Source organism: Podarcis raffonei, chromosome 2 (assembly GCF_027172205.1).
Source record: "Podarcis raffonei isolate rPodRaf1 chromosome 2, rPodRaf1.pri, whole genome shotgun sequence".
Classification (NCBI taxonomy): domain Eukaryota; kingdom Metazoa; phylum Chordata; class Lepidosauria; order Squamata; family Lacertidae; genus Podarcis; species Podarcis raffonei.
Window position 1 is genome coordinate 18768744 of NC_070603.1, and position 15511 is coordinate 18784254.

Genomic DNA, 15511 nt, shown 5'->3' on the forward strand with positions numbered 1-15511 from the left:
TAATACCAAATATAAGAACAATTGATTGAAATACAGATTAAAAACAAAATTAAAATACAATATTAAAACATTAAAATGCAGCCTCATTTCAGTGGAAATACAATCAAAAACTGTTTTGGGGATAAAAACATCAAGTCTTCACCAAGGCTAACTATCCAGACTGGTCCTACATGGGCCAGAAAAAAGCCAGGGAAGTCCCCAAATAGGAGTTCCAATTGTAGCTGCTCTTTATGCATCAACCTAAAACTGTGCCAGGGACGCGGGTGGCGTTGTGGTCTAAACCACTGAGCCTCTTGGGCTTGCCAATCAGAAAGTTGGCGGTTCAAATCCCCGTGACAGGGTGAGCTCCCATTGCTCTGTCCCAGCTCCTGCCAACCTAGCAGTTCGAAAGCATACTAGTGCAAGTAGATAAATAGGTACTGCTCCAGCGGGAAGGTAAACGGCATTTCCGTGCCCTGCTCTGGTTTCAGTGTTCCGCTGCACCAGAAGCAGCTTAGTCATGCTGGCCACATGACCCGGAAAAACTGTCTGTGGACAAACACCAGCTCCCTCAGCCTGTAAAGCGAGATGAGCACCGCAATCCCAGAGTCGTCTGTGACTGGACTTAACTGTGAGGGGTCCTTTACCTTTTAAAACTGTGCTTGGTCCACGCCACCATAAACTCCCCAGGCTTTCAGTGTTTCCTCGTGGTATTTCTCCCTATGACATACAGCAGGGATAAGAAGCCAGCGGACCTCTGGTTTGTTGCCTATCTACAACTCGCATCATCTGTGAACCATTAGCCATGCTAGTTGGGGCTGATGGGATTTGGAGTCCAGCATCATCTGAAGGGTGATTGGCCAACAAAGGGGTTGAAATGCACAAGGGGGCAAAGAAGAGTCATGCATCCATAAGCACCTGGGATGGAATCCACCTATCCAACCATGTCAGCAGAAGCCCTGCACAAAGCCACTCCCAACATCAGGGGGGGTTGCGGGCTCACACCCACTAACATCCGTGCGGGACTGGCTGCAGCCCTGCGGGATCAGGGAGTCCTTGGGCCGCGTCATACCCCGGGCCAGCCAATCGGCTGGCTGCAGGGGCGGAGCTAGCTGGGGCATTTAAGGTCGGCGCGGCCCAAGAACGCCCCTTTTTCCTCTTCATTTCAGCTCCAGTTTCCCACCCACCCACCCTCTAGGTTTCCCTCCGACTTTGCTATGGACCTCGGTTGGTCGCCGCAAGGGGACTGGTAAGAGTTTTTCCACTTGGCTAATTGGCATTGTTTTGAAAGCCCTTTGGTTTTTTCGCCTACCTCGTAGCAAAATGTCACAACACCTGGGTTTGGGCGGTTAGGCATTGGTAGGGGTATTATTATGCTGATGAGACGGGGGGGAGTGCCATCACCTCCCCCAAATATTTAGGGGTGGTCCGATAAAGGATTCCGGGGGGCGTTGCCTCATCCGAAACCTATGGAGGCTAGGGCCTAAAGCGCGCTCCCGAGCGGTGACCCCTCGAGGAGCACCTAGGGATGTGCATCTCAGGAGCTCCCCCTGTTGGTGTTAACCCCTACCAGTTTTATCCCAGATAGTCTGATAGGACCAATGCCTAAAGCCAATACCGCTCTTACCTGTAACCAATAAAGTTGTGGCCATTTGATGCCCATCAACCTTAAATTGTGGTGTCCGGTGTCTTTATTTATTCTAACTGGTGGGGGGCCAGAATCGCCACGCAAAAACGTCCACTTGCACTATGGGGCTTTCCCGCATCCCCCCCAAAAATATTGGCTTGGAGTGTGTGTGTCAAGAGAACTCCTAGAACAGCATGCAGTGGGAGGAGAGGCGGAACCATTCTATCTCGCAATGTCAGGGACTAGGCAGAGGAGGAATGGTGGAGACTGCCTCCCCATCCTGACCCTTCAAGGGAGGAGGAAGAGGAAGATAGTACAGTGGTACCTTGGGTTACAGACGCTTCAGGTTACAGATTCCGCTACCCCAGAAATAGTACCTCGGGTTAAGAACTTTGCTTCAGGATGAGAACAGAAATTGCGCAGCAGCGGCGCGGCAGCAGCTGGAGGCCCCATTAGCTAAAGTGGTGCTTCAGGTTAAGAACAGTTTCAGGTTAAGAACGGACCTCCAGAACGAATTAAGTTCTTAACCCGAGGTACCACTGTATAGATTTACAACAGGGGTTTGCAGGAGGTCACAGCTCAGATGCAGATGAGGGGGAAAGCTGGGAAATAATGGGAGAGAAGGAGTAGCAGCTGGCTGACACGTTGTCACTAGAAAGCATTCCAGACCCTCCATCTCTCAGAACCAGCAAGCCTTAAAAGTAGGAGAGCAAAGAGCACTAAGACAGAGGGCATGTAGCAGCACCAGTTGAAGTGACAAATGAGGAAGTGGGAGAGACGGGGTGTGTGGAGATTCACTCAGGACAATGCCATTATCCAAGAGGCTGGGTTCTATAGCCTCTCTCTGTAAAGATTGAAATAAAAAAGGATGGTGAGAAACTTTTCCTTGTCTTTATACTTTCCTGTGTAACCAGCCAGGAGCCTGACACGCAAGCTGCTCGCAGAGGGAGAACAATTTGAAGAGCCCAACGTTGAGTTAAACTCGTGGGATTAAGCAGAATTGGTCATAGTCACTGGTTGCATGAGACCACAATATCTTTAGGCACACACACTTCCCATTCCCATTTTAGCAAGCACAGTATACTCAACCAGTTGCCATAGCTGTCAAGCGTCCCTTATCCCAGCACCGTGTCCCGCTGCTGTCCCTTATTGATGATGTCTCTTAAATTTCGTGAGTTTCAAAGGAAGCAGCTCCTCTCCCTCCCTCCCTCCCTCCCTGCCGGCCAGGGAGGAGGGAGGCTGGAGGCTCCAATTGTGTTGCTTGGCTGCGTTTTACACCCAATAAGGAGTCTAAGAACGACTGGGGGGTGGAGCTTGCATGCCTTATGCCGATCAAATCGGCCGCGTTGCCTGGGGACTCGCCTTTGCTCAGCGCTTCCCAGCGGAGAGGTGACAGTGGTTTTCCTTGCTGCATCCCCTTTGCCGGGTTGCTGCGCTATGGGAACCACCACTTGAGGCTTCATTTGGCTGCTAGTTGACTAAAATCCCTTATTTTGGCTGCTGATCCCTTATTTTCAAGGCTGCTGGTCCCTTATTTTCAAATCTGTAAGTCGACAGCTATGCCAGTCGCTAGTGTGCCTGCTGTGTTGTATGAGGTGCTTCATACGGTTCTTTCACCCAGTTTTAATACCTCCATCCAGTTGCCAGTTTGGGTGCGCTTTGCCATTGCTGCAATACTGATATCTGATGCGGGGACAAGGAGAATTTGAAAGTATCCGCATTTAAAACTCTGTCCCCAAAGTGAAGCAAATCGACAATCTCCAGCTCAATTTCCATCCATAAAGGGGAGACAGAATAGGCGGTGTGCTGATATGACTTAGTTATTTACTATCCTGCAGCATCATTTGGCAGTAAACTGGAAGGATATTTATTGTGCCTTGCAGCACATCCAGTACTTGTCAATTTTTACAAATGTATTAGCTGAGGGTCGGGGATACTCATTTTTCTCCGAAGGTTTTTCACTCTCACTCTAGAGCTCTCAGAGAGGATCTTTAACCTCAAAAACAAGCATCTCTTGCCCTCCATCTCCCTCAGCACCAGAGAAACAGCATTATGAGACAGGTTTTTTTAAATGTAGGAACGTGTGCTTGCTTCAGGGGAGAGCCCCCGACGGGGGTGGGAGGAAAGATGCCAGCTCAAAATCCCTCTGGCCTAAATATATGGAAGTCAAGTAGATAAGACTCTCAGAATGCACTGAATTATAATCAGCTTCAGGCCCAGAGGTCCAGTTCACACACAATACTAAGCCAAACCTTGACTTACCATGAATGAGCAGAGAATAGGTCACTGCCCCTCTTCTGCATCCACATTGCATTAAACCACAATTTGATGTAATGTGTAATCTGAATCTGGACTTTTGGCTTAGCTATCTCCAGACATACTTTGGCCACCTCATGAGAAGAGAAGACTCCCTGGAAAAGACCCTGATGTTGGGAAAAATGGAGGGCACAAGGAGAAGGGGACGACAGAGGATGAGATGGTTGGATAGTGTTCTCGAAACTACCAGCATGAGTTTGACCAAACTGCGGGAGGCAGTGGAAGACAGGAGTGCCTGGCGTGCTCTGGTCCATGGGGTCATGAAGAGTCGGACATGACTAAACGACTAAACAACATCTCCAGACAAATCATGAGCTGTAACCCAGTTTTGTCCTATGGACCTCATGGTTTGCTAGTGAGAGATAAACCACGGCCCTGAGTTTGGATGACACACTAAGCCAAATTGTGGTTTAGTTCAGTAGCATAACTGGCCCAGCAGGAGCAAAGCCATGATTTCCACTCCAGGAGCTTGCATGTTTGCTTGTCCATTCTGAACCATGGCTTTGGCTTAGTGTTACATGTGAACAAGGTTAGAGTACAGTGTTACCTCTGGTTAAGAACTTAATTCGTTCTGGAGGTCTGTTCTTAACCTGAAACTGTTCATAACCTGAAGCACCACTTTAGCTAATGGGGCTTCCTGCTGCTGCCGGGCCGCTGGAGCACGATTTCTGTTCTCATCCTGAAGCAAAGTTCTTAACCCAAGGTAATATTTCTGGGTTAGCGGAGTCTGTAACCTGAAGCGTATGTAACCTGAAGCGTATGTAACCTGAGGTGCCACTGTATAGTGGAAAGAACTAGACTGCAGTCCGCCATAGAAAATTAAATGAACATCTTATGTGGAGGACAGTAGGCAGACTTCCCAAAGAGCTGCTCCTCCTCAAGGTCACTGTTCAGGGATGTCAAATTTGGGTATGGGTTCATTTGAATTGCCACCCCTTGAATTTACAAGTATCTCCTCTGAATTTGAAAGAGGAAGTGGAAAATGGAAATGAACAGAGTGGGGAGGGAGAGAAAAAGTAGAGAAACAATATGGAAGGGGAAGTAAGAGGGAAAGAAAAAGAGAGAAAGGAAGAACAGAGGAGATGACCCAAAAAGGATGGAGGGAAAGCTTTCAATATGCTTTCCCTTGATACCACTCCCCCTATTGTGATATGCTTTCATAGTTTATATCATGTAAATATCCTGCTTGATTTATTTAAGCAAAACCATTTTTAAAGAAACTCATTCTCTGTCATGCATAATCTAGTTGAGATTCCTGCATTGCAGGGGTGATCTAGATGACTCTTGGAGACCTACCAACTCTACAATTCTATCAACTTCTTTTTTAAGTAAACCTTTTCTGTCAGTTCAGTGCTGCTGAAAATGCTCACTCCATCATCATGATCATTTACTATGCTTGCCAGTCACTTGATTCAAAAGAAAAAGGGTGAGAGCAACTTGATAAGATAAAATACCAAAAAAAGCAATTTAAAAGCAGAAAAAATAAAACAACGAACAACACAAAATGCTCATCTAGAAACATATTAATAAAGGCAAGTTCTACCTACCCCACTAGGGATGAACACCCAAACAGGAGGAAGCTTAATTACCAAAGACCTAAGTAAACAAAAAGGCTTTAGCCTGGCACCCAAAGATTAACAAGGATGGCACCAGGCAGTTATCCCTGGGGAAAGTATTCCACAGTTGAGAGACCCACCTGTTGGGATACTGCCAGGGAGACGGAGGCATCAGGCAGGCCCCAGTTGTCTCCGGACGATCACCGGTCTCCCGTGGAACAGCATCAGTCAATTAGTGACACAAGCCTCAGAGATGTTCCAAGACCTGTGCACACCCTTTCAGCAGAGTCTCCACAACGAAAGATGCTGACAGGAGAGCATATTTACAGCTTTATTCAACGTAGTTCAGAACAAAGGAAAAACATGACTGCTTGCCTCTGTGTCCAGGAAAAAAACCAGAACAAAAGCTATATACAAACGGAAGTTCCAAGCGAGAACAGGAAGTAAATAGGCATGTGATACACAACAATCATGCCTGACCTTTTAAGGTGGAACGGAACTATCCCAAAACCACCAACCCCTTCTTATTTGGCCACCCTCCATCAGTTGGGGCAGAGTTCATGGAAAGCTTCATATTGCCTAGTTTGCTGAGTTTGCCCCCAGCATGTGGGAAAGTCATGCAACTAGACTGGGGCTTTACTTGGCAGCAAATGGCATTACAGTCTCAGAGAAGAAGCATGTTGTGATACAGAGCGATCTGTATAGCAGGCACTTTGGAGACAACCCAAGGCCTTCTAGAACCAGCACAACTTAATAACCTGTTGTGATCTGCACATGTGGGCTGGCCTCTGACCCTCATCACCACTAGGAAATATCCTAAGGAGGTGGCCACGAGAAAGGGTGCATAATCACTCAGAACTTTGCAGCAAGAGGCTTGCAGAGCAATGGCCCAAATCTAACTCAAGGGACTTCCTAGTATGTCAGGCCAGGAGGACCAATATACTCCACACCCCTTCTCCCTGTAGTTCCCAGCATCATCTTCTATTCTACTCCAGAGAGTCCCCCAACTCTGTTGTGTATGAAGCCGATTTTTTTTTAAGGGCACGGGGAGTACAGGGATAGACATCGAAAAATTTGCCTCTTCCTCTCTCCTTTCCTCCTAGCGTGGAGTGGAACTTAAGACTGATACAGCTGTCTTTTACATGAGGGCCCCAGTTTCTCTATACGGAACTAGCCTATACAGGTGGTAACATAGGGTAGCTTCACCGCTAACAAACAGTGCTTCAGGAGGAAAGGCCAATTTGCCATCTTACTCTCCTTAGCCCAGGTGATTTAGCTTTGGAGAGCCTGAGAACAAAACCTGAAGCTAAAGTATCAAAAATGCATGTCCCGCATTACCAAGCCAATGTTTCATAACCTAAAGCAAAAAGAAAAGCAAGTTTCTCAACTTGGCTGTTGCTAAGGTAGCTTGATGTGGATCCCACTCTAACCCACTTTATTGTTTTGCTCCAGTGTTTTATGATTTCTTCAAGCAACACCAGCAGTTCGGGGGGGGGGGGAGAGAGGATTCACACATTGGGATTCTTATTAGGAATGTATAATGTTATTGCCTGGCAGTAAAGCGAGGCCAAGTGCGTATTAAGCTTGAAGGCTAATAATGTCTTGCCGTTAGAGACCTGTATTTTGGATGGGGCGTATTTTATGTTTATTTGCTACCTGGCTCTCTTGGAAAGCCTCAGGTCAGACTACTAGAAGCATGGCTACTCAGGAATATACAGATCCACAGAACAGCAAAAGTGTGCATTCCTGAAGACTACAGGTAGAAATATATTGGCAACAGCAGGAAAGGTTGAGAAGGCACATCCTTGCGGGAGGGATTTGTCCTGGCCATCTTCAAAGATGCAGTCATTCAACCACTTCTATGTATATATAAAAGCCCACCCTGGACCCACTGAATTGTGACACCCAATCACAAATAAACCCTTTTGGGGGGGAAGGTGGTGGAGAAGATTGTGGTGAGACAGTTACAAGTACTCTTGGATGAATTATCATGTCCCATCTTGGTCCAGGTTCAAGCCTTGGCCTTGCTCTGAGTTGGCTGCCCTGATGGATTGATTAATAATAATAATAATAATAATAATAATAATAATAATTTATTTATTTATACACCACCCTCCCCAGCCAAGACCAGGCTCAGAGCGGCTGACACCAGGTATAAAAAGAATTGATTGAAATACAACTTAAAAACAAGATTAAAATACGACATTAAAACATTAAAATGCAGCCTCATTTCAGTAGGAACTCAAATCAAAAACTTTTGGGGGGATGAAAATATCAAGTCTTCACCAAGGCCAATAAGGATTATTCTTATTGGGGGAAGGACCCTGTTGTGACCCTATTGTTCTTGATTTCTCTGTGGTTTTTTATACCACTAACCATGGTATCCTCCTCAACAAACAGTGAGATGACTATTGGAGGCACAGCTTTACAGTGGTTCTGGTCCAATCTCTGGGAACAGTTTCTGGTATTAGCATTTGGTGATTATATTTTGGCTCCCTGGTCATTGTGCTGTAAGGTGCAGCATGGTCTTGAGGACACCATCTTGTCCCCAATACTATTTAGCATCTACATGAAGCTCTTGGGGGTGGTCATTTGGAAGGTGTCATCAGTACATTGATGGAACCCTTCTCTATTTCTCTGTAGCATCTAAATCAGGAGAGACCATGCAAGTCTTGGACCAGTGCCTGGACTTTGTGGAGGGCTAGAGTTGGGGGATGAATATCTAACTCTGAATTTGGGAAAGCAGAAGCACTGTGGGTTGCTGTCCATGGTCCTGAACCCCTTTGCCTTTGTGCCTTTGTTCCTGTCCAAGGTCCTGATCTCACTCCAAGACAAAGAAGGCTCAGATAGTTCTGGCCATGCCTCTCATCATATTGTTTGGGCCACTGCATCTTCCTCATGGCAGAGATCACCGTGGATCATGAAAACCAGGAGCAGTGCCCTTTTTACTTTGGTGAATGGTTGCTATTCAATTCTATATATAAATGAAAAGCTTTTTGCTACACAGTCCAGTGTTGTGTAGCTTAGCCCCAACTGACAGGGACCTTGCTGTGCACTGCACCTTCCCCAGCTGTCAAAATGGCAAGCCTTTTGTTAGTTGCATTAATAAATGCAGTGCTGAGACTTTTCTTTTACCGTTTGCATGGCAATCTGCATTTGACCTTGGTGGATGGGCAGAAGCCTGAGTGTAGATCACTTAGACTCCATTCCAGCAACATAATCTATGAGTGGCTAGACATCTGGGCACCTCAAGGTCTATCTGTCATCACAGGATCATCATTGTATGTCATTTTATAATTATGTCTAGCAGCATTTTTGTTGTTGTTGTTGTTTTAAAAAAAGGAGGAGGAGTACGAGAAATATTCCATTTTTTAGATACATTTTCATCATTGTGTTCTTGACAGGTTTTATGAGTCCTTGGAGGGTTTTTTCTTTATTTGAGACCATCTTTTGAAAGCAATGTCATGAAGCACTTGTGCAAATTGTACCACACATTAAGCATCAAACAGAAATCAGAAGAAAGCTGATGGGTCCAGATTGGGCAACCTTGCCATCAGGGTTCCCTGTGGCACAACGGGGAATACTTGCAATTTCTGCATGTTTGCATTAACCCATAGCTTTCTTTGATAATTTCAACTTTTAATTTAGAATTATTTTGAGGCTTAGAAGGCTACCCACTGCACTAACTCATGTGGTATCTTGTGTGTATAGAGTAGGGTGCCCTGCTTTGCACCATATACACACACAGAGAGAGAGAGAGAGACTGCCACAGCATGTTGGGCATAGAATTAAACACATGCCACCATACATCTAGCTGCAATCTCCTCACCTTTGTCCCTGAAAGGGAAATGTGAGTAGTACCAACTATAGGCCATCCTGTAGCAACCTTCTCCTACATGTGGATTGCATTGTCTGGATTGCCCACAACACTTTCTCTTCTTTAGTTGGTTATTTGCTATGGAGGAATTGTGCAACAGGTACCAGTGTCAGGGACTAGGCAGAGGAGGAATGGTGGCGACTGCCTCCCCAGCCTGACCCTTCCAGAGGAGGAGGAGACAGTTGAGAATTACATCAGGGGTTTGAGGGAGATCACAGCTCAGAGGCAGATGAGGGGGAAAGCTGGGAAATAATGGGAGAGGAGGAAGAAGAAGCACCAGAGGGAGGACAGCTGACAGTCTTTAGAAAGCAATTCCAGACCACTCCCTCTCCCACTGAGCATTGAAAGTAGAAGAACAACAAACAACACAAGCAACACGAAGACCAGTATACTAGATAGCACTGCAATTCTTATTGCATAATATAAATTTGAAAAATGCACAAGGATATCTATATATATATAAAAGCCCACCCTGGACCCACTGAATTGTGACATCCAATCACAAATAAACCCTTTTGGGTGGAAGGTCGTGGTCCTTATGACCACTGCTCCTTGTGCATTTTTCAAATTTATGGGTTGTGCTGAAGAAGATTCCAGCGAAACAGTCAGATTATCCGGGATCACTGTCCTACATTGTTATTCACTTACTACTTCGGCACCATGAACGCCTAAAAAGTTTTACCACTTAGCCCACAGGATAGCATCTATTACTTTGTTTCAACTATAGACTCATTATATTTCTATGGACTTTCAAAGATTGACAGGCGTGTGTTCATTTGATTTCAAATATATTAGAGAATTTACAAGTGTACACATTTTGTCTTTGTCTTTGTTGTACTAAATTATGTACCGTATTTTTTGCTCTATAGGACGCACTTTTTCCCCTTCAAAAATGAAGGGGAAATGTGTGTGCGTCCTATGGAACGAAGACACCATAGCCCCGCAGCCCTCTCCCGGCTGGAGAGGTAACGTGCGGCTATGGCAGGAGCCTCTATAGCCACACGTCACCTCTCCAGCCGGGAGAGCGCGCGTGGAGCTAAAGCAGCCCCCCGCGACCCTCTCCCGGCTGGAGAGGTGACGCGCGGCTATGGCAGGAGCCTCCATAGCCGCGCGTCACCTCTCCAGCCGGGAGAGCGCGTGGGGGGCTAAAGAAGCCCGGCTTACTCTCTCCCGGCTGGAGAGGTGAGGCGCGGCTATGGCAGGAGCCTCTATAGCCGTGCGTCACCTCTCCAGCCGGGAGAGCACATGCGGGGCTAAAGAAGCCATAGCCTCGTGATCCTCTCCCAGCTGGAGAAGTGACACGTGACTATGGCAGCAGCCTCTCCGCTGCGCCTTTCCGTTGCTCCCTGACCTGCTCTTTGGGGCTGGTGGTGGGCTTCCCCCCGCCAGCCCCAAAGAGCAGGTCGAAAGGAACCTGAAGCCTGGAGAGCGAGAGGGGTCGGTGCGCACTGACCCCTCTAGCTCTCCAGGCTTCCAAGGTAGCCGCCTGAACGCACCTTAAACGGCACCTTGTTTTAGAGCGGGAAAACAAGAGGGGGAAAATTCTCCCACTCTCTGCGCAGCGCTTCCTGCCGCTTCGCTGAAGGGGCGCTGGGCAGAGAGCGGAATAATTTTTTCCCCTTGTTCTCCCCCCTCTAAAACAAGGTGCGTCCTATTGTCCGGTGCATCCTATGGTGCGAAAAATATGGTATATTATGCAATAAGAATTGCAGTGCTATCTAGTATACTGGTCTTCGTGTTGCTTGTGTTGTTTGTTGTGTTAAGTTTGCAACACAGGGGTTTGTTGTTCTGTATTGAAAGTAGGAGAGCAGAGAGCTCAGAGGCAAAGGGCACATATCAGCACCCGTAGTGATGACACACAATGGGAGAGAGGGTTGGAGGGAGACTTACTTGAAGCAATGTCATTACTCCAAGAGGCTGCATTTCTAAGCCTCTCTCTGTGAATATGGAATAAAAAGCATTGGTAAGAACTTTCCTTGTCTTATCCATACCATGGGGGTTGGATCCTCTGGCGCCTAACAACTAAGTAATAAGATTCTCTGGCAGCAGCTACTTAACGATTTCTTGACCATGAACTAGCATGTTTTGGTGTCCTATGAGAAAATTGTCCAAATAACAGCTCATTTCTATCTCACATGTGCACTGCATAGAATCACAGAATTTCTTTAAATTAGAAATCACTAACTGATGAAATGGTATAATTATTCCAGTACATCTGCAATATGTTACTGTTCACTTTAATCAGTGGAATACAGTAAACATCCCTTCCCTTCACTTCTGTTATGATACAGAGCTCCTGCTGTACGGGACTTCCCCTTAATATCTCAGTGGTCCTCCCTCTAATTTTACATCTTGCATGTGCTATTTTTTATAGTCCTCAGGAATATTTCAAACATGCTGCCACGTGCCCTTTGTGAGGAGGCTGGGAAACTGTATTCCCCAGGTGCAAAGCTTCTGACAAAGCAACAGATTGCAATTTCAGGGGCACCTTGGCCTTAATAGATACAAATTTTGCATCTCCTCTTAGGATTCCTCTTGAAATTAGCTGTTCAGCCCTTAATCATTCAATCAAACATGCTCCAACATGCCCCCTCCCCAAAAATACACACACCACACTGCTATGTGCTAGCCTATCATTCTTCAGAATGACTGTGACACCCAGAAGGCAGGATTCTGGACTGATGCATCAGAAACTCAGCTTCACTCCTACCTCCAAATTTCCCAACGCTCAGTCATCAGGAATCCCAAACAGTTCAAAACACCCCAAAAGAAACATGGGATGTCCCTGCCTGAACAGGTCAATGGCCCATCTAGTCCAGCACCCTGTTTTCACAGTGGCCAACCAGATGCCTATGAGAAGCCCACAAGCAGGATCCAACCACTAGAGCATTCTCCCCTCCTGTGGTTTCTAGCAACTGGTATTCAATAGCATTACTGCCTCAAACCATGAAGACCCATCATGGCTAGTACCTCCTCAAATATTCCTTGAGTTAGAGATGGGTGAGAAGATGTTTGGCTGGAAGTTAGGAAAGCTGAACCTAAATATTTACTGGCATGATGACAATGAGCTTGGGGATTGCCTGGTTCCAATCAAGCAATATATGGCACCCACGCACATTACCTTAGGCATCATTTTGAGCTGGAGAGGTGGGCAAATATTAGCCCATCCCTTGAGCTTGTGGAGGTATTGCTGTGCTAACCACAGCCACCAGGAAAGAGATAAATCAGATAAAGCTGGATAAGATCTGTCCAATCCAGTGAGCTGAGAGGATGTTTTGCCCCTCCAAACCCACATCCCCTCTACAGGTTCTCCCTTCTACAAGCCAAAAATTATCCACAGAAAACTAAACCCAGCTTTGATTCTATCATGAATAAAGTATTCATTCTCATCAGACCTCTTTCTTTATAAGAAGGCAGTGCACACTCGGATAAAAGGTTAAGCTGAGATTCCATAGCTTTCGGAATATGAATTTGAATTATTTTTCTCTCCCACTAACACAGTGGTGCTGTTACTTCCAGACTGCAGGGCCCAAGTCTGGGTCTCTGTAGTCCAGCTCCTGCTTCCAAGCAAACCCCAGAAGCATCTACATGCCTCTTTGAATCTCATGTTACAACCTCAGCTTTGATAGGTGCTTCTATACTACTAAAATCTTAAATCTTTATAATGGGTTTTAAAACAACAGTGTACACTAGCAACATGCCAAATTCAGAGACCTACATTGACTCCCAGTACATTTCTCAACACAATTCAAAGTGTTGGTGCTGACCTTTAAAGCCCTAAACAGCCTCGTCCCAGTATACCTGAAGGAGCGTCTCTATCCCCATCGTTCAGGCAGGACACTAAGGTCCAACTCTGAGAGCCTTCTAGCAGTTTCCTCACTGCAAGAAGTGAGGTTACAGGGAACCAGGCAGAGGGCCTTCTCGGTAGTGGCACCCACCCTGTGGAACCCCTTCTCATCAGATGTGAAGGAGATAAGCAACTATCTGACGTTTAGAAGACATCTAGAAGTTTTCAATGTTTGATGTTTTATTATGTTTCCATATATGCTGAAAGCTACCCAGAGTGGCTGGGGCAACCGAGTCAGATAGGCAGGGTACAAATAATAAAACTTGTAGTAGTAGTTTTGCACCACGTAATTTAAAGGGGGAGAAACACCCTTCATAAAGATGTATAATTGAAAATACATTTGGGACCTAAAATAAAATGTTGCAGTGTGTCTGCCTCCTAAAAGAGCTGATCCATTTCAGGTTGGAGCCAGTCATCCCCTCCTGGTTTGACATTCTCTATCACCTATCACTGCAAACTCTGTATTTGTTTTCTGTCACTTTGCATTCCATAGCTAGTAGAATTCTTAGTCTTCATGGAGTGGTTTCCTTATCGGGTCTAAACCACTGAGCCTCTTGGGCTTCTGATCAGAAGGATGGTGGTCGAATCCCCATGACAGAGTGAGCTCCCATTGCTCTGTCCCAGCTCCTGCCAACCTAGCAGTTCAAAAGCACACAAGCAGGGCTGTCTTAAGCATATGCAGTGCCGGGGTGTAAAGATCAGCCCAGTGCCCCCCACCCTCAGGTTGCCGAGTTCCAGGCATGCAGGAGGGCGGAGCCGGCTGGCCACCTCAGCATCTCACTGGCTTGGTCACCCCCAAACTCACAGCGCAGAGCCACCCACAGCAGAAGAGCCCACCACAGCGCTCCGAACAATGAGTGGGCTCTTACATGGACTCAACTCTCGGGCCCCAGACTCTCAGCCTGGAGCCCCTGAGAGCCCAGCTCCTGGGTGCCCTGCACCCCTAGCACCTATGGTTAAGACAGCCCTGCACACCAGTTCAAGTAGATAAATAGATACCACTGTGGTGGAAAGGTAAACGGCATTTCCGTGTGCTCTGGTTTCCATCATTGTGCCCCGTTGCACCAGAAGCGGTTTAGTCATGCTGGCCACATGACCCAGAAAGCTGTCTGTGGACAAACGCCGACTCCCTCAGCCTGAAAGCGGGATGAGCGCCGCAACCCCATAGTCAAATTCAACTGTGTTTAACTCTACAGGGATTCTTTACCTTTACCTTTTTCTTAGGGGGAGGGATGCCCTCCTATGGCTTTTTAAAAGATGCTTCGCAGCTTTTTAAACCTAAGCAAGCTGATACTTCTCAATCACTCTAGTTTGGCCACAGTCCTATTGGCACTCACCACCTGAGTTCGCTACTAGAAAGTGTGATGAGGGAAGCAAAGCTGAAATAGAATTAGTATTTTTGGTAAGCAGTTTTAGATTCAGAAATGTGCTTGGGAATGTGTTTCTCTGTTCACTTCATCCATTTCCTAGATTATTATTATTTTTTAATCTATTTAGCCAGACTCAACAGCAGTTGCTAGGGGAAATACTTAGTTTCTCCAGGAAAAAAGCTTGCCCTTCCCTCTCTCTCCTTCACCATCTTAGCAGCCTCTTTAAAGGAGAAATATAGACTGTAGATGAAACTTGCTGAACTGGGGAATGCAATATTTCCCTAGTGTCTCCAACAAAATGTATCCAGCAAATTGGACTGCATCTGACAGGCTGTACTCTGTTATTTTAGCAGCTGTAGCTAACTGAATTTCACCTTCATGGGCAATGGCTGTCAGCAACCATATCCAGAAGAACAAATTCTGCCTTCAGACATGGCAGCGTAATCTCGCTGGAGAGGAGTGGAGGGTGTGTTTTTTTAATGCTGTAGCCAATTAACAGCTTCATCCACAAAGCTGAACACTTCAATTTTGCCAGCTGAAGACCTGCTGAAGTCAATGTGACTGAGCTGGATTATGCCCAAGTATTACAACAACATTTCAGATTGGCCTGTAATAGGATAATGCACATCCAAGTGCTCTCCCGTCTCATTCTGAAGATATGAATTCACAAAAGAACATGGCAATCTGGAACTAAATATAAATATCTTTATGGCAGTGTGTGAATTTTGCAGAGTGATGGAAGTGCATAATAGGAGAGGAACGAAGCACTGTATATATAACACATTAAGTCTTGTATCCTAGGCACTAGGGTGATTAACCTGATGCATGCTTATGCAGAAGGAAGCTCCGCTGTGCATCTTAGGGCTTAGTTTCAGGGATTAATTCAAAATGCTGGTTTTGACCTATAAAGCCTTAAATGGTTGAGGACCGCAATACCTC